The sequence below is a fragment of the Peromyscus eremicus genome, chromosome 16_21, assembly GCF_949786415.1.
Source record: "Peromyscus eremicus chromosome 16_21, PerEre_H2_v1, whole genome shotgun sequence".
In the NCBI taxonomy this organism is placed as follows: domain Eukaryota; kingdom Metazoa; phylum Chordata; class Mammalia; order Rodentia; family Cricetidae; genus Peromyscus; species Peromyscus eremicus.
The window spans coordinates 32,052,284-32,077,892 of NC_081432.1; the positions used below are offsets into that span (position 1 = coordinate 32,052,284).

General features: G+C 38.7%; 1 long non-coding RNA gene across 5 annotated transcripts in view; it reads left to right on the forward strand.

Annotated features, from left to right (window-relative positions):
- The first annotated feature begins 208 nt into the window (after positions 1-208).
- The window catches only part of LOC131893758 (uncharacterized), a 99,860-nt gene continuing 74,459 nt past the window's right edge, over positions 209-25,609 (forward strand). For 3 of the 5 annotated variants that reach the window (XR_009374746.1, XR_009374742.1, XR_009374744.1), the window contains exons 1-3: positions 209-381; positions 10,175-10,231; positions 11,317-11,419. This is a non-coding gene — a long non-coding RNA (uncharacterized LOC131893758). The remainder of the gene's footprint in view (positions 382-10,174; positions 10,232-11,316; positions 11,420-25,609) is intronic. The other 2 variants (XR_009374745.1, XR_009374743.1) reach the window with 1 other exon arrangement.

A 25,609-nucleotide genomic window follows, 5' to 3' on the forward strand; every position in this document is an offset into this window, starting at 1 on the left:
TTAGGAGAAATCTCTACTCCTCTCTTTTAGTTCTTCCCAGTTAGCATTGGTGTGGGCAAGTTTATCAGAAAAGGTAGGCCATGGTGAGCTCAACTAGTGCAGGGTTGTGGAACTCAAAATCCTGAGAGCATTACTTGCTGTAGTGGGTAGCCATTCCAGCTTTGATCTGGAAGTTCCAACCCCCATTGAGACTTTAGCAACTGTCACGCCTACAAGGCGGGGCCAAGGGAGACGCCTGGAGACCTGAGATCTGGATGGGCGGTGCACTCACTCGGTTCCGGGACCTTGGACGGTGAAGGTGGGCCAAGCAGAGCTCCAGAGAACACCGCTGGACTGCGATACACCTTCACCAGACCCCTCAACCTACCTATCCCTTAACTTGTAAGTTACGCCATTAAATAAATCTCCTTTTAACTATGTGGAATGGCCATAATAATTTCACCAATAACTTGCCACCTGGTATACACACCTATCTAATTCCTGGTTGACTGTGAGGGACCTATAAACAGGACTGGGTAGTCTCTCTCGTGATTGAGTACATTTTATTACTCCAGCTTAGCATCCTGAAGAAAAATCTTTTCTGGGTTATAAGAGTGACATATGACTATCACCCAAGGACAGCCTCTGTTGGCTGAGACATCACCTGCTGATCACTGGTTCTTTAGCTTATAGAGACTGAACTCAGAAAATAACATGAATGAATTCAGGAAAGGACCTCAAGGTGCATATGAGACTGCACTCTTTTGACATTTTGAATTCTGATGCATGTGACCCAACTAAAGCCTCTGGCTGTGCTCTGCCAATTCTGACCTATGAAAATTATCAAGTCTTATTTAAGTCACTATATTTTTAGTGATTTGTTACATAGGAGTAGAAACCAATATGGAATTTTGGAGTATAGGGGAGCTTTTATGAAGACAAAACCGGTGTCTCATTGAAAAGACTCACTTCATGTTTCCATGAATGCAGCCCACATACTCAGGCATGGACCACAATTATATGAGAATATTTGTGGGCTTGGACTTTGTGCCTACTTAACGTAGGAGAAACAGCATGAATATTTCAAGTAACAGGAAAACAATGTATGTAAAAGCTTTCCCACATGGCTGTGTTAAACGAGATTAGCAACTTTAGTGGCCACTAAGGATGGACCCCTGCCTCATGGTCAGCACTGGGTCCACCTCCAATTGTCTTGGTAACACTAGAAAGGGAACAGAGTCAGATTTGCCCTCCTGTGGGCTTCAATATATTATACAGAAGAATAGAAGTAGGACTATAGCTTACCTTCAGGACAGATCTCAGGTGAGCTCACTAGCCAGAGCACAGCCCAGCATAGCAGCTAACATCATCATTACCTAACCCTTTCACATTTACAAAGCTTATGCCTCTGTTCTAATGAGGACCTGTGTCTTGATGGCAGAAGTGATACCTGTGAAGATGAACTACAGTCATTCTCCCTCACTTCTCTCTGTCTTCCAAAGAGGGAAAGATGTGGCCCTGTGCTCTCTGCACATGCTCCGTGTGGTACTTTGTCTAAATAGTCTGCTACACTGTGAATAAGAAAGGCTTGAAATGCTCCCAACCTGATGTTTTTCAGGGTAATGTTTTCTTTTGAGCTGACAGACAAAGCCTTTATCTGACAAATGAATGTACTCAAGAGATTATATCAACGCTAATCCAATTAAAAATCTTTGATATATTCAGTTATTTCTGCTGTGAATTTGATGAGATGTGGATTGTAGAGAACTAAATTCATATTTAGTTTTTTCACTTAAATCTTTATTAATCATTTTTTTATTTAACTTTAGGGAAATTATAACTTCTAATTATTTTTTTATCTCTAGAATGAACAAACCAGTAATTAAAAAAAGCTTATGTGTAATCTTTTTTTATTCTGGTAAAATTGGGGTTTTTTTATTAACATTTAAAGCTTAAACAAATGTATTTTACTAAATTTAGTGGATAGAATGAGTGTAGGTAGCCAAGGGCTCTAATCTATACTATGTATATATTTGTGTAAGAAAGGAAAAGAGGGATTATATGTGTGTAAGACAGGGATGTGTATATGTATGTGTGTATAATAGTTATAAAAGTGAAAGAAAAGATTTTATGTGTGTAAAAAAAATTGTGTGTTTATGTGTGTGTGAGAGAGACAGACAGACAGACAGACACAGAGAGAAAAATTAAAAAATTTTGAGAGACTGTGTATGTGTTTGGTTTTATTGGGATTACATCACTCAATAATTAAAGTAATTTAATTACTTAATTTTCCCATTAGTTGCTTTTGAATTTTTTTAGTTTATTTTTCTGTTGCTTTCACAAAATACTCCAACAAAGACAATTTAAGGAAACAAGGGATTGTTTTAGTTCTCAGTCAAAGGTGCAGGCCTAGCTGGCAGGAAGTCAAGGCAACATCCACATCACAATGTACTCACCATCAGGAAACAGACTGATGAATACAAACTTGCTGCTGATTGACTTTCTCCATTTTAGGGAGCCTAGGATCTCCACTCAAAGAACGGTTACATCCACAGTTGCTGTGAATGCTCCCATATCTGTCAGTCAAGATAATCTCCCAACAGGCAAGTCCATGAATCTAGAATCTGGAATTCTTTGAGTTGGCAATTAATACTAACCATCTCAAAAGTCTTTAGCTATAACCATTGAGTAAGAAGGCCATGTGCTATAATGACAGACTCATAGGAATATTGAAAGGAAAACAACCAATGATTGTTCTAGCATAAAATTTAACATTTGAAGTTTGGAAATCAAGTTTCTATTTGAAGTTTCAGCAACATGAAGGTGGAGCTTCTTTTAACTCCACCCTTTGGCTTCAAGCTTTGCTTAACTGTTGGGGTGAAAGAAAAGGGGGAAAGGAGACAGTGTTTTCTTTTCCATCAAATTGTCGTTTTCCATAGTCTTTAGGCAGTTGCAAACTTGGCCTCCTCTTCTGGATATCCCTAAACCCTGGCATGTGTGATTATTCTAACTCCCCTTTGAGTAGGAACATGTGTAATTAAGTTTTCAGTCAATTTGACTAATTAACTGGAAGTGCTGTCTGTGGGCATATCAGAAGAACAAGAAGCTGAGCTTCTAAGGACTAGAGTACCACTCAGTTTCCTATGAAAGATGGTAGAAATCAGGGGATGGCCTTTAAGGTCAGGCCAACGAAGTTCCAATTTTTCTAAGACTCTTAAACTCCCATCTCAAGGCTTGTGTGCTCTCAGGAGCTTCAAATCCAAATTCCCAATTTTCCTCTTAATAGAGACTGAAGTGCTTTTCCTGGTTCATATGAATCACCAGCCACCTAGCCAGGGGGCTGGTTATCCCTCAGGACCAAGTTTAAAGCCCTGGCCAAGGATGCTAGCCTGGGTACCTTCCCTATCATAGACTTTATAGGCTTTGATGCTGAAATGGTGGGGAAAGTAGGGAAGAGATTAATGTTTTAGGCTTTGGTATTTTATTTTATATATTAAAGATTGAAGCCAGGGCCTTGTTCATGCTGAGTAAGTACTCTGTGGTGGAATTCTATTCCCAATTCTCCCTGATTTTTTAATGAGTAGGAGTGTAGATAAGGTGCCTATTCAAGTGATCTTGAATTCACTCTATTGCCCAGATAGGCTTTGAGCTTGTCATCCTCCTGCCTCAGCATCACAAGTAGCTAGAATTACTGGCCTGTGCTTCCAGGCCTGGAAGGGAGGCTATTATTTAAGTTATTTGGCTTTTTTTTAAGTATTTAAAAAAAACTTTCTTTCATTTTTTCATAAATTATATATTATTCTGAGAAAAATACTTATTACATAAATGGTCCCAGTTTGGGAACAAATATAAAATAGTAAATAATTGATGAATGTGAATGGTCCAGTTAAATCCCTCACTATTACATAAGGGAAAAGAGGCCCACAAAACATTGACAAAATTTGCTCATTGAAGAGCTGGGATACTCAGACTCTGGTTAACACTGTCTCTGGAGTTCAAGGTGAGTACATCTTGCTGAAGCTAAGGACCGCTCAGAGCCATAATGGCTCATCTCACTGCATGAGGACTGGCCACTGACAGCCACCTCCTAGGAGCCCCAGAGAAGTAGGAGCACCCAGGGAAGTGGGAGCACCCAGATAGCAGATGTGCTGGAGATGCCCAGGCTCTGCATTGTTCTCCACTGGGCACAACCTTTTGTCAGTCTCTGGAGTAAATGGAAGTTGCAGAAGAAAAGGAAAACTATCCATGATGAATGAACGACTTCTGGAAAAACAAGCAACAACATAAAAGGCTGTAGCTACCTTCGATGCCATGCCAAGCACTTCCTGGTGGGGAATGAGGCTGGTCCATGTGCTTTCAACACTTGTCTTTGTTGGGCTTTTCTACAACAACCCATCCTAGGACCCTACCATAAATCACCTTCCTCATGATGGCTAACCCACCCTAAATGTGTGTTTCCTTCAGAGTAGACACTAACTCGCTGAGTTGTGCTGCCCCACGCTCGTCTACTCCCAAGCAAAGGCCCAGGGTCCCTTACTTGACATTTCTGTAGCATTATATACATAATGCATAGCCTGGCATGGACGGCCACTGAATTAAATCTGCCTTGTTTTTCAGACACCACTTTCCTGAGAGTGTATACAATTCCATGATACAAATTTTAAACGCTGTTTAACTCTTAAATTCCATGTCTACATTCCAATCTACTCAGATATATTATCATACAGTTAATAGATGTTGGAGTTTTTCTGTTTGGGTTTGTTTATTGTGGGTTTGTGTTTTGAAATAGGATCTTACTATGTTGCCCTTGCTGCCCTGGAACTTGTTATCTAGACCAGGCTGGCTTCAAACTCACACTGATCCATGTACCTTGGCATTTTAAGTGTGGAGATTAAAGGAGTATGCCACCAAGCCCAATTAAGTCATTTCTGTTGATAGGGTTCAAAGTGACCCTTAGTACAAATAATTAAGATCCAGAAATGCATCATATTTGTGGCCTAGAAGGGTAATCATTTTTCTTGTCCCCCCTAAGCTCATTTCTATCCTATCATAATCAGTGCTCAGCAATGTTCCAGGGAATAGTATGTGTGAGAACGACAGGGGATGGGCTTGTAATGTTAAACCCTAGCAAAGATGACAAGTCTTGTCATTCAATGAGTCAAAGATCAGATACCAATATTGTATTAACATGGAGCTATGAGAACGCCTGGGCCACCTCTCTGTTTGCTCAGAAACTGTCAGCAAAGAAGCAACATCAAAGAGCAAGGTGCAGAAGATAAAAGTTGCCCATCCTTAAAGGATGCTGCCAAACACAACCAAGCTTGTTTAATTGAAACAATAAATTGTTTAATTAAAAGAAATGTCTATCTCCTGTTCATTAAGATATGCATCATGGAGATTCATTTTAGAACAAAAATCTAATATTGGCTTTGTAACTCGGTGCTATTTTTGCATGCTGCTCCCCTGCCCCTGCCCCCAGGATCATATTGGCTGATGGAGAAGGAAAAAAAAATCTGCATTTAAACTTCTCTGTGCACTGAGTCTATCCCAGTGTCTCAAATAAAATTAATAACTTCAAAAGAATTGCACCAGAAATTCTGATTAATCCAGAGATATCCATGGGAGGGCTAGAAAGGGCATGACTCTGAGACCTTGTGAAGACTTTAAGATTTACTTCTCTTAAAATGTGCATTAATATTTTTGGTTGTGAGCCATCTCTCCAGCCTGTGTTGACTACCTAAGAGAGGCCTTACCGTCTATGAGGAGGGGAAGGGGATGGGATGTGGGTAGGTGTGTGGGGGGGAGCAGGAGAAGGGGAGGGAGGTGGAACAGGGATTGTTATGTAAAAGGAAAGAACTTTTTTTAAAAAAAATGCGCATTAACTTCCACTGATTGGTGGTAGATCAAGGCATTTTGAGACAACTCTGAAGGAAATTGGCATATTGGATACTGCCTATTGGTTAGGACATTAAATGAGTGAAATATGATTTTCTCTGTTAAAAATAAGATGGATTTACAATAAGAAGGAACTTATTCTCACATATAAGATACACAGAGCTGTCATACTTTTAAATACCTTGTTGATTTAAGAGATCTTATGACTTAGATTTGAGAGAAGTATGTAATGATGAGGAGTGGTCTTTCTCCATAAGTATTTTTCTAGAGAGAAGCAAGCCTCTAAACAACACAACAGGGATTTGCAGGCTGACCTGAAGGATCATTCCTTGATCTGACTGCTGTTGATGGGACTCCGATTGGGCCTCCCAGGAGTGCATGGCCTAGAGCATTGATTCATTAGTATGTTCAGTCTTCATGCTAGCCAAGAGAATGATCCCCCTTGATTGAAGTGTTGTCGGGTTATCATCTCAAAAGGTCCATCCCTTGTCATTCTCTCTACCCACAATTAGGAAAAATAACTCCTAGCCTCATTATAAAGAACCATGGTAATCTAGGACAGTAATCTGGAAACGCATTTTTAGGTAACAACACTGAATTTCAGGTAAGGACACTGTGTCTATTTCAATACATTTTATTCCACTTTGTTTTGACTCACTAAGGTACATGCTTTCTATTCTTACTGTTATATCGTTTCTTTAAATCCTGCTTTTAAAAAAAATAGGACATTGGGGCCGGAGAGTTGGCTCAGTGGTTAAAAGCACTAACTGCTCTTACAGAGAATTGAGATTCAATTCCCAGCACCCAAAGGGCAGCTCACAATCATATATAACTCTAGTTTCAGAGAATCTGATGTCCACTTCTATCCTCTATGGACACTGCATGTGTCTAGTGCACTTAAAGACAGACAGTCAAAACACTCATACACATAAAACACAAATAAATATAGTCTCTTTAAAAACACACACTTAGGTTGAGTTGACGATCCCAGCTTGAAGACAGGTGTTTTATGTTCATGCTGCTGTCACTGACAGTGAAGATTTTTGTTTAGGGAAATTCCTTTAGATAAAGCACTGAACCCAATGCAGGTGTTGGTCTCCTCCTCTGATCCCGGTATCCCCACCTCCTCAAAAGATTTGATACAAGAACACAAAACCAAATTGAGAAAAAATAGATTGTGCTGGTTGGAAAAGCAAAGTCTTTAGAGAATCTTTCCCAGTTTGCCTTTATTGCTGAAACAAACACTATGGCCAAAAGCATAGTGGGGTGGGGAAGGGTTTATTTGGCTTATACATCCTAATCAAGGTCGAATGAGGGAAGTCAGGATAGGAACTCAAACAGGGCAGGAACTAAAACACAGGTCAAGGAGGAATGTTCCTTTGCTGGCTTGCTTCAAATGGTTTGTCTCATTTATGTAATATTATTTCAACCCTCTAGTCTGTCTTTTCCCATACTGGCAATAAATTCTTGTAAACAAACCCCATGTCTTTTAGTCTCTCTGACTTGCAAAATAACCTAATCCATGTTTTGAAATGTATATGATACTGTATGACATGGTTGGATACAGAAAATTCTTTCTGAAATTTTATTAATCTCACAGGGTCTTAACTTAAGCAAGCCAAGATCTTGCTATCGTTGCATTTATTTCTGACCATGACTCAACTTTGGGAAAATGGAAAAAGTAAAACTTAGATAACAGAGAGTCAGAAGAGTGGTACAGGATGTCATGTGACCAAACGGGAGAGTAGAGTCAGAAGAAGGGAAGGGGTCAATGTGCTATCAATCAGCCAAAAAACTTAGAGGTACAATTTACAAGAACTTTCCCAATTTCTGTAACATTTTAGCTCTAAACTCATACCATTTCCTAGTTGTATAAATTTAAGCCCTGCATGGGTTTATGATATATATGGTAAGTGGTTTAACATAATCCATGATTCACAGTTTAGCAAATTTTCAACACACAATACTGTATTTTGTAACCACACTTCTACCACCCATGTGATCTTTTCATCTCGTATGTCCTACATGACCAAAAGTTTGTTTTATTTAACCTTATTGTTCCATTTCTTCAACTCTCCACTCTTGGCAACAATTCTGTATTGTTGTATGTTCCAACACTTTTATATTCCATCTATAAATACAGGCAAACATGTAAGTGGTCATGCAGATTATTTTCCATACCTGGTTCACTTCACCTAGCATAGTATCTCCCACATTTGTCCATGTCACAACAGGCAGGACTGCTAACTCCTACTTTAAAATAGTATTTCTTCTTCATAAGCTTCTACTCCCATCTAGTCAGACAGTAGAAGCAAAAGATGAGAAGAAGCCTAGACTGTGAAGTCCCGGAGTCAGCCCCAGGACACAGTGTGCACTACCCTGACAATTGACCTGACTTACGAAGAGCTGTGTCTTTAGAAATGTAGTACGTTTTTCCCACAAGAAGTTAAAAGCTTCATAGATCTTTTTATTTTCACTTCCCGACTTGTAATTTGATTTTTACTATTCCCAACAAATGAAAAAGACAGGTAACAGCTTAAAATGCCATTCTTTGCAGGAATGTCTATCTGTTAAAAGTGATTAGTCTCTAAAGCTTAAGCATCTCCAATGATGTTTGAGGCAATCTCCCAGAAATGGGGTAAGAATTTGGAAACAGCTAAGGAGGTGTCTTCCGAGTGGCTAGGAGAATATCTAAGAGAGCTCTGCTGAGAAGAACATCCGACCCTAGCTGGACCTGTTTCGAAGGAGGTACTGCATCTTATGAGGTGAGCTGCAGCTATTTTTTCTGAGCATAATTAGCTGAAGAGCCTCTGCTATAACGAGGCTTTTAAAAATACCTTGTTAACTGTGTTTCCCATAACTTAACAACTCGCTCTTTTGTGAATCACTTTCTTTGTACCCACTTCAAGCAGACAGCAAAGGTCGACTTTGTTCAATTGTCACTAATAGGCTGTTGAATTCTAGACAATTCATTTTCAGATAAGAATATATTTAATATTGTTAATTGACCCTTTTAAGAACAGGGGATAAAGAGATAGAGGAGGGTAAGTGGACCATATCCATCCCCTTTCAAGTGCTGTTGTTGACTGAGGCCACTTGGCTATTATTCTCAGGAAATTATGATCCTGGTAGGTGCCAAGCTGTGGCAAACAGACCAAAGTTTATTATACATGAAAAAAAAATATATCAGTAACTGCCTATGACACAGGCATTATAGGGGCACGTGGAGTAAAAGCAGGAGGAAGTGGTTGGGACAATAAAACTGCCTTTGTAATGCTGACATTGTGTGAAGCACATTAAAACTAACTTCTCTGTACATATCCCAACAAATACTTCTGCTTGACCTGACCCTATACGTTTGAAACAGCTGTCAATGCTCGCTCCACAATTTTATGCAAAAACAAAAAAAAAAGTTACACATCAAAAATTGCATCAGAACTGTGAATCAGCACCTAAGGGACTTGCAGAATGTAGAATTTGGAATGATCACACCATGTCACTACCAAGAAATAATGAGTCACAATGCCCTGATACGTACAAGGTGAGAGTGGTGTTTGGAACCCGAGTTCCTCATTCTATGTTGGCAAATCAGCTCACCCATCAAAGCGCCTTTTCACATATATGTAATAGCCTAGAAGAGAAAGTGAAAGAGACTATCTTCTTAGGCAATCTGCAGTTTTCCTTATGAATTAATAAATTTCTTCAGTTAATAATGAACTTAGAAAAATGAGTGTATTTCCTAAATGAATTATACTTCATTGTGACCAAGGTCTCAACTAAAGAAGCTTAACTGTTGATCTTGTGATGAGCCAGGAAGTAACCCACATTAACAGTCACACTATCTTCAACATTGTTAACGTGCATTTCCAAGTTACCACAATCCTGCCTTCTCCTTGTCTCTCAGGGAAAAACAACAACAAACAAACAAACAAACAAAAAACTCATATACTATCCAAAGCTAAGTACTTAACTTGATTTTCTCAAATTTAATGGAGAATATTCTAAGCCTTGTTCAAATTTGACTACTGAAGGAGTCTACAAATGTGCCAATCAGCAGAAACTTGAACTCCCTAGTGCGTTTGATTTATCAGTAATCAAATGTTTACAAACCAACTGTTAAAACAGAGAAGGGGAGAGTGTACCTTGAGAGATCTTGTTGTTCCTATCAACATGAGTCTTTGTTACCCAGATGCCTTCATCTCACAGACTGAATTACTTTACCTTAAAACCCAGAGCCTCACAGTTCTGGCTAAGACAGTGTGAGGGCCTGGTGTAAGTGTCTGTCTGTTTTTTATTTCAGGAAGGCACCTTGTTCTCTATGACTAAAGTCAGAGAATGAACTTTCTCAAGCCACATGGTGAGTTTTCCCCATGCTGGAGCTGTCTGATCTAATACAGCAGCTAGTCTTTCATTTTAAGTTGGCAATCTCCCCAAAACAAACCAAAGCACTAGAGAAAATACAAATTTATACCAGAGAATACAAATAAGGTGACCTTATTCTGCAAAGTTTCCAATTTTCAAATATTCACATATCAATTTCCATAAGCACCTTATCTCTAAAATGAGATTATGATGCCCGCACAAATCTAAGGCCTCTAGTTTTCCAAGATGGGAGACTACATTCTCTATTGCCATCCCAAGGGTACAACATGTCATTCTGAATTGCTTGCTCAGATGTATTTAAGGATTGTCTTCTGAACTCAAACCCTAATTCCTCCCCAGATAAATTTACAGGAGAAAGATTCATTCAGGAGCAGGATCCTGTTTAGAGATTTACCACAGAAATGTGAATGGATTATTCTACCCAGTTGCTCTGTGGGTTAAACTTTGATTACTGCCCTCAAGCCCTGTTTCTGAAAATGCTCGTTCATAATGAGACTGTGCCTGAATATGTTCAAATAATATAAGAAGGTAGTTTCAGGTTTGTTTTCGTATTCTCTCTAAAAGTGTGCCTGAGAATATTAACTGAGCTAAAAACTGTCTTAAATGTTCATTTCCTCTACATACAATAATAATAATAATAATAGTAATTGAAAAAAGTGAGTAGAAGCTAAATCTTCCCTTAACTTTCTCTGTTAAATTTCCTCTGGCGTGAATGGATTGACTTTGGGCTACAATCATTCAAATAACCACATGGGAATAGTTGCATGTCCAGAAAACTCCAACCCAAACCCCTTAGAGAACAGATTCCTTAAGACATAGCTCAGGGACCATTTGACAAGGCTGTTTTCAAGATGTGTTTCAAGGGAAGAGGGATTGACAGCCAGGTAGACATTAGCTATTTCCAAGTAAACCACGAACCCTAAAAGTCCCCTCAGAATAACCACAGAACCTAATAAATGCCCAGTACATTAACAGAAGGGCAATGGCTCTATGGCACTGGGTAGGTTTCTTTGTTTTACGCCAACTGCAAGTGGCCTGTACAAAGCTGGCATCCCACAGCTGCAGCTGAGTACGCATTCCCAAGCTGGAGACATCGACACTACACCATTCCCTTGGAATTCATGAAGAATGCGTTCTTGCAGAGTGCAGAAAGCATATGATGGTAACACTACATTTGATTGTACTGTTTCATAAGGTCCTTCTAATGGTGGCACAGGGTGACTTGAGTGAAAGTAAATAGGGTTGGGAGGAGACAGTGGGTACAGGGGTGACTGAGTTGTGCAGCAGAAAGTTCTAACTTATCCTCAAAGTAAAAATGTCCACATGTCATTTCCTTCAAAGACTAAAGCATGAGTGTGTGACATTAGCAAGCCACATATCTACTTTCTGTGAATCACATCATTTAAACCTGAAGGAGGGAGTTTGTTTGACCAAAAACACCTAGCAAAGTACCTGGTCCTAGCCAAGAGCTTCCAAGTCTTTGTCAGGTATATTTAAAAGTGAGTGGATAAATGAACTTAATAGTCAAAATAATAGTATCTAACATGGCTGTTTGTTGAATCTGCTCTATGGAGCAGCTGGAAGTATCATAAAGGAGCACATGTGAACATCAAATAGAACTGAGATCCAAGCAACTTTCCTATTTATTCTAAATCCCTACTGAGTACCACTGATAATACCAGTAAGCATTATTTAATTGCTTCCAATTTATTTCATCATCAATTATATTTGAGAACAAATTACAAGTGTTGATGCCAAATAAAAGTATCATTAACAAAATCTGTGAATATTGTAAACAATGGTAGCATCATCTAAATGGTGATATATTAGAATATTTTTAAAGTGCTGAAGACACAACAAACACTGGAAGTCATTGGGGTTTTTTTTCTTTATTTTTTGTTGTTGTTTGTTTTGTTTTAGTTTTTAGGGCCAAATATTTAAAAGGAAAACCAAAAAATTCTGTAAATTGGTTTATTTTTATTACTGGTAAGTTAATATTATATGATGTTTTGTATCTCTCTTTTTTCTCGTGGTAATTTTTGAAACATCATTACAACCAAAGTATTCAACCATTCTTTAAATTGAAAAGTAGAAGCAGTGACATAATACTTCAGATAGCTCAAGAGCATCTTGAAAGCCAGGCAGTGGTGGCGCATGCCTTTAATCCCAGCACTTGGGAGGCAGAGGCAGGCGAATCTCTGTGAGTTTGAGACCAGCCTGGTCTACAAAGTGAGTTTTAGGACATACTCCAAAAGCTACATGAGATATTCCATCTCAAAATACAAAAAAAAAAAAGCATCTTGATTTGGAAATAACCTTAGGATGCCTACTAAGAGGGCAGGAATCCTCATTAAGTGTTACAATTATTGGCTACGGATTGTGCCTGCCTTGGTACTGACACACAGAAACTTGCTACTACAATTGAATTCTTGAACTTGAATATGATACACATTGTCACCTGCTCTAGAATTCCATCCGTCCTGCCAGTAAATCAGAGGTTCTCCTCATTCATGCCCTAGATGAGGTCAATAAGTTAGCTCCTTCAAGAGCCACTACGGAATAGCTGCATGCAAATAGCTATTGCCTTCTCTGAGTCTCTGGGCCATTGGAGATACAGACAAATAAATAACATTCACTGTGTTTTAAATAGCTGGAAATAGCTTAATAAAATTTCATGTACTAAGATGAAGCTTGGGGGAAAGAGCCAGAAAAATGTGGGTTCTGACTATGATGTTGTTAATTTTCTATGTTAACCATAGGGTCACTAAACTTCTTTCATCTTAGTTTCTTTCTATGCCAAAACATATATGCCTCTCTGACACATTATTAAAAAAAAAATAATTGATTGAAGACATAGGTAGGAAAAAACTGTTGCAAATATAAGCACTTAAATCCAAAGTGCCTCTCATGATAGTACGCCTGTGTTAAGTAAAGTGCTGTCCTGTTTTCTATACACAAGTCAACACTTCAGGCCCAAGCTTATTAGCGAAGAACAGAATTCTAGAAAGTGGATGCATTGCTCAGCTCAGAAGGCCCCCTGACTATCTCAGGAGGAGAGCATTATGAAGTACTAGCAGGTATTTGGTTTGCATTTGGTGGTGCTGGGGTCATGTAAGAAAGCAGGGTTTTATCCTGGATTGGGTCATGTTGGTAAGGGTAGGTGATGCTGGGACTGTGAAATCTAATAATCTTCCACAGGAGAAGGAAGACTGCAGTGAGGCCAAAGACATTCGCAATTGCTCACATTGCAGCAGCCCCTGCTGTCGTCAGAACACAGAGATGTTGGCTATTATGTCATCTGGACAATTCCTTCTTCTGTCTTGTTCGATTGTGATCAAACAGAGGACTGGTTCTCATCTTGGTCTCTCACAGAAGGGTCTCCAATGCGGAAGTCCTCAGATGTTGTTTATGCTGCTCAGTACACCAAGACACAATTATGAAAATCAGGCTAGGTCTAGACAATTTCCCAAAGCTTGTATGTGTGTGTTTGCTTGTGTGTGTGTGTGTGTGTGTGTGTGTGTGTGTGTGTGTTCATGTATGTGTTTGTGTATGTGCAGGTATGTACGTGTGATTTTGTGTGTATGTATGCATGTGTGTATGTATATTTTTGTGTATGTGTATATGTATATACATGTAAGGTGTGTGTGTGTGTACTAGAAGTACAGTGTCAAGTTCAAATTTCTTAAACAAGTTGAATTCTCATATATGTTTGTTAGTAGACAGTCAATCCTGCACATTCAAGAATAAACCAAATTTTTGTAATTCCTACTTTACATTTGTATTCCCTTCACTTATTTTGTTTTATTATTATGGGTATATAAATTTGAACATTACAGTTATATTATTATCAAGCAACTATATTTGGAATTAAAATTATAACCAAATGTTACAAAGACCAAGCGAAAAAAAATTAGTTTCCTTCCAAAGGGACAAAAATTCAAACATTTTCTTAGAGTAAATAACTAAATATGATTTGTATAGACATTTTTCTGAGCTCTGGATTGATTCTGTATTAAACTACTCTGTCTGCCAACTGCCATGAGTGAGAGAGAGAGAGAGAGAGAGAGAGAGAGAGAGAGAGAGAGAGAGAAAGAGAGAGAGAGAGAGAGAGAGAGAGAAATTGTATTTGTGGGGCAAAGAAGAAATAATTACATTTCCAAAACATATTTATCCTAATATGTACCCTGAACGATGCTGCTTAGATATAACAAAACCTCCTCACTCTTCACCATGCTTGCATTCTACACCGGACTATCTATGCCAAATGGTCATTTTTCTCACATTTATTATGTTAACAGGATAAATGCCAACATTTGTCAACATCTTGTAAATAATGAGTCTTAATGAGGCAAGCTTCTGTTTCCCTCCTCAGAGGAATTTCATAGCAGAATAAGCAAAATATCAGGTCAAAGCAAGTGGGAGGGGATCCCGGAGTGCAAACCTTTCTGCAAACATATATTCCTGGAGGTTTTACCAGAGTGGATTCTAGGAGCTAGGCCAACTTGGCCTAAACCTGTAGAAAACATTTTCATTGTATTTTAAACAAATCCTTTAAACTGAGATTCACATGATAATCCAAGGCGAAAATAAAGAAAGGTTTAACTGTGAGTGGAATCAGAACACAGAAAGAGGATGGTTTTTCTAGATTTGGAAGTGTTGCCAAAAGCCAACGGACGTAAGAGTTTTGGTATTAGAAAAGCATGCACACTGGGGCAGATCCAAAGAGTTGGGGATGAGACTGTCTCATTCTAGAATAAACAAGCCAAGGAAAGTTTTATGGGGCACATGTGCTAGACACAGAAGAAGAAAACGTGGCATTTACGAGCAGAAGTTTATAGGATGATGGCTAATGCCTCAGGTTTCAAGTTGGAAAGTTTTAATCTGTGTTTAAGTCCTGACTCTAGTAATTACAGGCTAATACACTGCATGCATGGCTTCATTTCCCTCAGTCTGGATCTCTAGCTGTTGACTAGGGACAATAATATGTACAATAAAAAGGGCTTCCATAATCAGATAAGGTGATACACAGAATGCTGTTTGGCAAGTGCAGTTATTGCCATGAACATATTGCATTTTGTTATACTGAATAACATAATCCCTGGTAGTAAAATAAATAGCAAATGACTACTGTCCTATATAAAAATAACAATTATTTTATTGCATTGTGTGTGCATATGTGTAAGTGTGTATGTATGTATGTGTGTGTGCATGCACGCATGCTGAGAGAGCAGAGATTCCCATGTAAACCTTGAATCTTTAGAAGACAGTGAACAAGCATTCTAATTCTTCATTGAGCACTTCCCCCTAGCAATAATTCTTGGGCGGTATCCTAAATAGACTTTACAGTATTGCTAGAAATAATGGCAAAACATTTATTATATGTTCCAGTTCTCTTAGGATTGAGATGGCTGCTGCTGTTCTAGAACTGCCCATGTCTCAGGTGAAGAGAAGAAACATGGCAGCTTCAAACACAAGCCTCTATGAGTTCCTGTGAGGCCATGAGATTGTCTTATGTCCACCTTTCATCTGAGTCAGAACTTGGAAAGGCTTCCTCTAGCTCTTCCTCGGCCGTTGTCTTTGGGATGCTGATCAGAGCTGAGCCATATGTTTTCTGGTGCTCTACATTCTTTAACTTCCAGCAACTCTCAGCTTGTGGGTCACAACTCCTTTGGAGGAGGGTCACATATCACATATCCTACATATTAGATATTTACATTAAGATGCACAAAAGCAGCAAAATTGCAGTTATAAAGTAGCAACAAAATAATTTTATGGTTTGGGGTCACCACAGCATGAGGAACTGTATTAAAGGGTTGCAGTATTGGAAAGGTTGAGAACCACTGCCTTACTCTTTGTCTAAAGTTCCCTTTTTCTATTCACCATGCAGCTAAATTCTGACCACATGGCTAATCTAACTGAAAAATCATTGCTTACTCTTTGTGTCTCTCTGTCTCTGTCTCTCTCTCTCTCTTTCTATCTGTGTCTGTGTCTGTGTGTCTCTCTCTGTCTCTGTCTGTCTGTCTATCTCTCTCCTATGAGTTGATAATAAAATTCTGTCAAACTAAAATAATTGAACTTTCTCAGCAATCATGATAAATCACATATATCACATATCAACTACTAATTTATGTTTTGTGATTAAGTATTTTGCCACCACAAACAGAATCATAAAACTCTAGAAAAGTGATTCTCACATCTCTTCCTAATGCTGGGGCCCTTTAATACAGTTCCTCACGTTGTGGTGACCCCAAAACATAAAATTATTTTGATTCTACTTCCTAACTATAATTGTGCTGCTGTTATAAGTCGTAATGTAAAGAGTTTTTGAAGATAAAGGTTTGCCAAAGGGGTCATGACCCAGAGGTTGAAAAACACTGCTATAGAATTTAACATATTTCACTTGAATCCAGTCTTGACAAGTTAGAAAATACAAAAGTAGACACAGTCAAACAAACGGGCTGTGATAAGAATATGGCAGTTCCCCCAAACAATACATTAGCTGCCTTATTCCTTGTGTCCTTTGTTGATCTTAAAGCCCTAATGGAGAAGAAGTTATGGCAAAATTACACCACATCAGTGTTTCCAAAGTCTGTCTCTTCAAAGATGAACACTTGCCACAGAGGCCTATTGGACTGAGCAGAAAGTATAATAGGTGACTCAAGCATGATTTTATTCTTATTATCACAGAAGTACTAAGGGTTTCATTGAACATCTTTTATTTGCACTTGCAGAATATTGCAAACTTTCCTTGGCCTTTCATGTTCTGAGTGCAATGACTCTTAATGCCCAAGATAACTAAGTCATTATTGTTCCCGTGAAGAAGAAAATGAGTTTGGAGGTTAGCTCATTTCAGTTCCATGTTAGCGAGTTCTAGTTAGCTCATTTCAGTTTGTGTGTGGTTGTATAAATTCTGTAGAAGGGGAAGGAAATGGGTGATGAAAGCAGTGATCATTGAGCAAAAGAGAAGCCCATATTGGTTAAAAGAAGTAGAAGAGGATAAACGTGAAATAAATTAATACTGTATGACTCACAAAGAAACAATGTTTGACAATGTCAGTCTTGCTGAAGTTGTTGAGATGCAAGAATTCAAATGTGGTTAATGACAATGTAATCAACTACAAGCCTTTGGACAAAATCAATTTTATCCAAAGAGGAGCATATCAAGAAACTTCACAATTCCAAAGAGGGACATCTTGAGATAAGAGATATCAGAAATAGCACAAATAATCATTGTCCTTGTCAAGAACACCTGTCTTAAGTACTCAGGAAAAATTATGCCAGAGAAGGCTGCTCATCTCATGGTGATCAGGATGCTATAATAGGGAGCATGGCAGGGAGGGCCAAGGTCTCCATATCACCTTCAAGGGCATGCTCCTATTATCTAACCTCCACCAGGACTCACTTTCACCTTGTTACTTTGAAGATTCTATTTTGATTTTCATTGATGCATATTTGTATATGTGAGTGTATGCCACATGTGTGTGAGTATACATGGAGGCTAGAAGTGGGCATCAGACCCTCTGGAGCTGTGTATGTGAGCCTTCCAATGTGAATGTAAGGGAACTGATTGCTGTTCTTCTGGAAGAGCAGCAAGTATGTTTAACCACTGGGCCATCTCTCCAGACTCAATCTCCCTCCTTCTTATTAAGGCCACAGACTGGAGACTAAGTGTTTGACACCAGTGTCCTCGTTGAACATTTAAGAGTCAATCTAGAGCCTGGAGAGGTGGCTGGGTGGTTAAGAACACTTACTGCTAGGACCAAGGATTATTACCTGGCACTCACATGAAGGCTCACAACCATCCATAACTCTGGTTCCAGAGAACATGATCCCTTCTTCTGGCTTCTGCAGGTACCAGACACATACAAGATTTATATTCACACATGCAGGCAAAACACTCATACACATAAAATAAAAAATAATAATTATCTTTAAAAGTCAAAGTGGAATGCACACAATAGACAATAACCATAACAGCCATGATGGGTTCTGCCATATCTTGAGTTCTGTTTGAAGTGACTGACTCGTTCCTACTCCTTTAGCCCACACATATCGCAAGTGCTATTATCACCTCCATTACAGAGATGAGGAGAACGAAAATGAAGAAAAACACCGTTCCCAAGGTAATGCATCAGAAAATGGTAGAATTGGCTTAAAAAGTATGTGGCTGGCTCCAGGCTCTTGCACTCTTAACATCTAACTTCTGTACCTAAAATGCAAGAACTCTAGGTACATTCTTTGGACAAAAATCCCGTGCCAGGATCCAGCATTATCCAATTGGCAGAGGTACGTCTTAAGAAAGAGTGGTTAAAACCTGGACTCTAAATGGAAGAAACCAGTAATAAAAAGAATAGTGTATGAAAGCAATCTATCTTTCTAAAACTCGTATATTCAACTTCTTAGTACAAACATGCAAGTAAATACTAAGTAGTTTACACTTGAGACTTAACAAGAATGTCTTATTGTTCTCTGGGAAAAGATAGTCTTTCTGCATTCTCTTATTTACAAAAAAAAAATACACCACTTTAAGAAAGTATGTTCAAGCGATATCTATAGTTCATTTTCTAAGCTATTGTATCAAGTGGGCTTTTGCAAAACACTTAGCTGAGGGAAGGAGCAAACACACAGCTATCGATAACACACTCATATACTCTTGGCTGGTTTCTTGTGTTGCTCTGTGCCCTCAACCATTGTATGCAATTTCCATTGACTTTACAGAGAGAGTTCTAAGCAAATTGGCTGCTTGGAGGTAGAGGGGGAAAGGCTAGAAGAAGATACTTTGCTAACAAAAGAAGGAACGTAAAATTAAAAGTGAGATGTGCAAAAACCATGCTACCCAGAGGAAGCCACAAGGTAATGGAAGCCAGAGGATCTTCAGATGGGTCAAGGCTGCTTCCTTTCAGAAGATGGCATGTTCTATCATCTGATCAGAGGAAAATATTTGTTCCTATCCACAAGCAATTGCTAAAATGCCTAGGACCAGAGGATCTGGATGAACAGAGACAACACTGAGATGGATGCTGGACAGCGTCAGGAAGGGAAGCCAGACAGCTCCATAGCTCATCTCACTCTGCAGACCAAAGATAGACCTTTTGTGAGTTACAGGTGCTGGCAAGGGACATGGTGACTTTCCATTAGTCCATGGGTGTGATTCCAATAGTGTATGGGTAAAGGACCTGTATTAAAAACAAAATGAGATTTTTTTTTGAAGATGAATCACTTAAGAATCACTTTTAAAATGTGACATAAAAAAATAAAAGAAAATGTGATAGGAGACAGAATTAAATAAATGTGTGTGCAGGCTCCCATGCCATCCCTCTGACTTGGTTTCTTGTCTCAGGAAAATCCAACAGTAGCCCCCCTGATGCTTTGATGTTTGAGAGTGGTGAAGAAGGGCATCCTGCAGCTGCAGCTCATACTGGAGGGAAAGGGGCCTTTGAAAGCCAGTAAGATGACGAGCATGCACTAGACCAAATGATAGCATTTAGACCAAATAAAGAGTGAATGGAATTAATGGTCCATATCCCTTCTTCTGAAGGGATTAGTGATTCTTTAATTGACTAGCCAGAATGTTAACCTTTCTTTATATCCGTCATGGGTATGGTCTGGTTTTTATTTTGGCACTTCAGTGTCCTTGTGAATGGTTTTGCTATAAAGAAATGCAGAACTTTTCATCAGATAGAGGAGTTAGTAGTTCTCTGTGGTTTCTCTTACCATTTGCATCATGTATTTTTTTTTCCTGATAAACTCTTTACTCATGCTAAACTTACTGTAATAATCCTGTATATTCCTCGTCCATTTCAGTGACGGTGAAACTGGTGTAGGTGTCGTTGCAATGATAATAACTCCAATCATATTTGTTTAAAAGCAAGAAATTTTGATAAAATTCAAAGAGTATCTTTAAATTCCTTCAGGAAGGACACATCTGTTGCTACAACTATCTTCATGCTAGGAGGTGTGTCTTGGTGTCTTTGCAGTGGTTTTTCAACACAATCTGCATCTTACACTTTTTTTTTTCTAAAACAGGCTTTAAGATACTCTTAGGAAGACGGATGTATAGTAAACCCCTGAGAAGCACCTCAGAATGTTTAAAGATGAGGCTTGTTAAGTGCTATGTTAGCACCAACATTTAAACTATATTTTATTTTACTATATCAGTTATTATATTTTCAGGAGGTAATGTAACTGCTAAGTGTTGGTCATATGGATGATTTTTGTGATTTTTTTGAGCAACTCTGTATTCCTTGACTGAGGTTGCCCTTCAATGCCACTTTACACGTTGTTTGCGATATCACTACCTCTGAAACAACAGCTCCTATAACCCGAGAGCATGGAGTGTTAGCCCAGGCTCACCCTTCCACCTCATTGCAATACAATGCCGAGTATCACACAATACTTTTGTCTCCCACAAGATTTTAACTGTGTAAGAGAAAAAGAAAAGGAAATGGCTTCCCAGGAAGGTTTTGAAAGGAGGTTTCAGAGTGCCTTCCATTTTGCTACCTGTCTTGCATGGGAGGGTAATGGACGTTTCATTAGTAGCAGAAGTTTGGGTTACAGAAAATCATCATCAACTTTTCAATATGCCTAGAGAAAAAATTTCACTGTGAGTGTACCGTGCACTCCACTTCCTTGTGTAACCTTTCATAATGTTGAGTATAGATCTTCTTTCCAGGTAAGGGAATGATACCCATTTTGTTTGGCATTGCATCCTTGAATGGCATCTTATATCCAAAAAAAAAAAAAAAGATAATTAAATCTATATGAAGTAAATGTGTTTAAATGGGAATGGCCTTGAACTGTCAGTCACCCAATCCATCAAGAAAAATCCAAAGCGAATACCCAGGAAGCATGCATATAAGCATTTATGGGTAATTGAAAGTGTGCTTTTCTTTAATTAATGATATATTAAACCCTACCTATTTCTCTCTCACTACTTCTCTCTGGCAGATTTATGAATGATTTAGCGATGGTAAGTGACAGGTTTTTTATTTATTTATTTTAAGCAAAACAACAAAGGCAATTTGGATAATGTTACTATAATGCAGTCATTTTTGTATCAGTTTTGGAACACAAGAGTCCCTCTTGCCTCTTGAGAGTCTGTACTCTCCTTTATACAGCATTTCCATTGCAATATCTATTCTTCCCTGGTATGAATACACCCTGTACTCGTCTTTGTCTCTATTTAAAATATGATTTGTGTGCGGATGACCTAGCAAGCATGAGGGATCAATTGCCAGTGTTCCTGTTATATAAAGCTGCCAGTAACAGAATTAAGTCATTTCTGAAGGTTCATTGAAGACAGTCATTTTATGAAAGAAGTTAGGTTATGTGAAAGGGGCTACAGCACATGATGTGACAATAGTCCTTAATATCAGCAGGAAGTTCCAGGGTGGAATTGTTCTCATATGAAACAGCTGTTGAAGAGACTCATTTGTCTCTCTCCCCATTCATGCTCAGAGGCATGCCAGCTGAGGAAATGATCACAAGCTGTTAGGAGAAGAAAAATGAGATTTAGTTCATATCTTTCCATAGACTCTCCTCTCTCCATAAAGATACTCAGTGGTGCCTAGTAGGATTTTATGGCTATTGGCAAATGAGCAAAACCCTTAGAGCATTTGAAGAAGAAGGTGAACTTCCCATGTGGATAGCCATGGCTGTGACCTGAAAAGTCACAAATAAAAATGTGTGTGTGTGTGTGTGTGCATGAACCAATACTCTGCACATGAGCTGGCAACACTCTGGGAAACCCTGAGTGGCATCTTTCTTCAGTGTTCTTTGATTCACAGTTGTTTGTTGTTTTCAGAATATCCTTTTAAAAGGGAAATTCATTTGATGGATTTTTTTTAAAAATACCGTATAATCAGTTCCCTCAGGTATAGGAGTTTTAGGGTGGAAAACCATGTAACATGTTGATCATTTGTGAAACATCTGCAGGCAGGTGATGGAAATAGTCCCTCTAACTGAGCTCATATTCAGGACCTTAGCCAATAAAAAATGCAAGCGATAAAGTTATCCATAAGTATTCTAAGCCCACTAAACTTAATACTACCGAGACAGATCAGTTTGTCCTATTCATTTTCCTTGACGAGTTGTGATCTAAAGAATTCACATGTCAACAGCACACAAACTGTGGATAGCACTTCACCTGTTAGTGTAATGTGAGTACAGAGCATCAAGTAATTCTCATAACCTGTGATACAGACATACCAGAATTGCCTGCCAGGGTCCCATAGAAGTCAAGGGGCTTGAGTGGATGGCTGTCAACAAGTAGGGCTTAGTACCTTTCTGTATTCACTTGGAAAGCTCCAGAGGGATTCCTGGATCAGAGCAGAGAAGCCAAAATTGGCTCCCCACCATGTTCTGTGAGATCCCAAATGTTTCTGAGAACTTGTGTTGATGTGAATTCAAACGTGTTCCATCCCAAAAATGTACGTGAAACATTTGTTTCCCGTCATTTTTCAAAAGCCCTTCTTCATCTGAGTAGAGAGAAATAAATGTGGGACCCTTTAATGTTACTAGCTGCCTCTATAAAAATATGTATGAGAAGAAACTTGAACTAGATCATTCAAGAGAGAATGAAATGTTAAAGAGCCAGGGGGAAACTTGTCCCAGATAGAAAAGAATATGAACAGCTCAATAGAAGTAGTGGGGGGAGGCAGGCTGGCAAGAGGAATCTGCCCCAAATAGAGGGGCTAGAGAATGTGTTCAAGCTTGGCTTCAGGGGAGCCGGTGCTCAAGCTTCAGGTTTTAAGTATTTGTCCCAATTATTTTTTATAAGTACTTGTCCCACTTCTTATTAGTGGCATCTTCAGAGAGTCTTTAATGGCACTCTACACATCTGTAAAATTGAAATAGTATGTCATCCATACATTTTTAAATGTCATAGGTGGCAATCTGTTCATTCCATTCAGCCCTCAGTGTCCATGAGTTCTGCACCCAGCAATGCAATCAGCCGCAGACCAAGAAGTCTGAAACAAAACAAAACAAAATAAAACTGGAACTATTTCTACCATGTATAGATTTTCCATGTCATCATTTCATAAAGGATACATGTCCCAGCTAGTTGCCTAGTATGTATCCTCAGTGTAATATACAATCTACAATAGCATGAAGTGCATTGGAGGACAAGCATAGGTTTTATGGAATATCCTGGAGTTTTATACAGTGAATGTGAACCTCCTTGGATTAGGGTGTGTGCAGATAGTCTGGGACCCAACCCCTAGGGACCAGAGAGGGATGTCTTTCTAGTGTAATGTTTGATAAAACTTCTGAAAACCAAGGCAGTAACTCCAAATGACTCTAGACTTTAAAAGTTTCCTACAATAGTTAGAAAGGAGATAAAATGTGATAAGCCTCTATTATCTATCTTGATTTCCTGACTACAGTTTTTCTCCCATAGTTTTATGCATCATGAGAATTTAATGGACTATTATATGTCATATATATATATGACATATATAATATATATATATGTGTGTATATATATATATATATATATATATATATATATATATATATATATATATATATATATATATAGTATGACTGCCATAGTAGCTGGAACACAGACAGACCCGGCTACTATTAAGCCATATTACTATTCTTTCCCATCAAAGTCAGGACCTTAGCTCTATTTCTCCTATGAGTGCTTGAACATTCAAAACATTATAAGATGTTCTTTTATGAAAGGAAATGATCAAAAGATTTCATCAGGCCCCCTCAAATTGACTTCCAACTGAGACCCGAACACTTAGTATGAATTTGCCATAGCAAAGGGGACAAGGGAGTTGCTGAAGTCCAGTGATAACATGTACACAATGGATTTAAAAGAGCTAGAGATCAGAGTTCAGTTGAAAAGGCAAGGGTGTTTGAGTCTCGAGCTCAAACTATGAGTGTCTAGCATCCTAAACACAACCTAGGAGCTTCTGAGGCCAGGCTTCCTACCCAGCCTGTGGTCAGGTGCTATCTCATTATGACAGAATTTACATGTATAAAAGCTACACTCTGAGCATTGCAAAATGCTAAGGAAGATTTATGTGAGGAGACACAACACTCACTGTCTACTTACTCCCAATTGAAAGCCCACCACAGACCAAAGTACTGATATACTCAAAGTCCAACTTAGTGGACCAATGAGTTTTATTGGGGTTACTGGCAGGAATATGAATGAGGTGTTACTTACAACAGTAGAAATAACTCAAAGACAGCTGCATCCCCAAAACCCACCCCAACATAGGTGACAGATCACAAGACCGAGAATCCTGGAGCACACTGCACACCCTTCATGCAGCTCAGCGGGTTGGAAAGAGTTCTTTCCAGATGGCTCATTTGCTTTGAGGCTCTTCCAGGCAGTTCATGTGGTTTCTGCTTCTTCCAGTATCCTTGGGGTTGGTCTGTACACTTTCCAGGTGGCTGGGCTTAGTTTAGCGTGACTCTCAGCAGTCTCTACTGTTAATGAATTTTGGAGAAGGGAGGAACCTAGCGAACCTGGTCAGTTTCAGGGAATTCCTGAAGATATTTGAGTTGTTTGCTTTCTTTCTTCATGAGCTTCCCTACATGATAGAGTGTTTCTATCAATCTCAGAGGAAACCGCTATACAATATAGGGAGAAAGCAATTTCTCTCTGGCTCTTCCTATAAAGGTACTAGCATAGTGATAAGGTCCCACCACACAGACTCATCTAACCCTACTAACCTAGTAAAGATTGCATCTGCAGATAAAGTCGCATTAAGGATGAGAGCTTTAACTAGTATATTGTGCATCCTGGTGCATGTGTGTATATGAGAGAGTGTGTGTCAACGGGAGACACAAGTGAGTCAAACATATTACCCAAAACCTATTTAATTGCTTTTTTACATTTGGCTGTACATGTGTAGGGTTATTTTGAGGTGTTTTGTTTTATTAATCTGTGTGCTTATCATTCTGGTAATGCCATATTCCTTTAGCACTGCCAGTATGGAGTAGCCCTTAACAAAAATTCTTCCTGTTTCCTATTTGCTTTTCAAGATGGTTTCAGCTAACTTAAGGTCTGCTGTTTATATGAATTCCAAATGAGTGTGTCTATGTGTATAAAAGTCATACTGGGGGTTTTATAAGAACTACATTAAAATGACTATATAAAGATTACATCAAAAGAAGAAAAAGAACTATTAAATTGACAGCTAAGTTAGAAAGGAATTGACATATTTAATACTTGAATCCTTTTTATGAACACAGCATTTCTCATTTATTTCTCAGCATTCTGAAATGTAGCTTCTGTATATGTTAATTTTGTGTCTAAGTATTTCACTATTTTGCAGAGTTTATAAATGGCATTGTGTTTTTAATTTTGCATACCATGATGGTCAGTTAG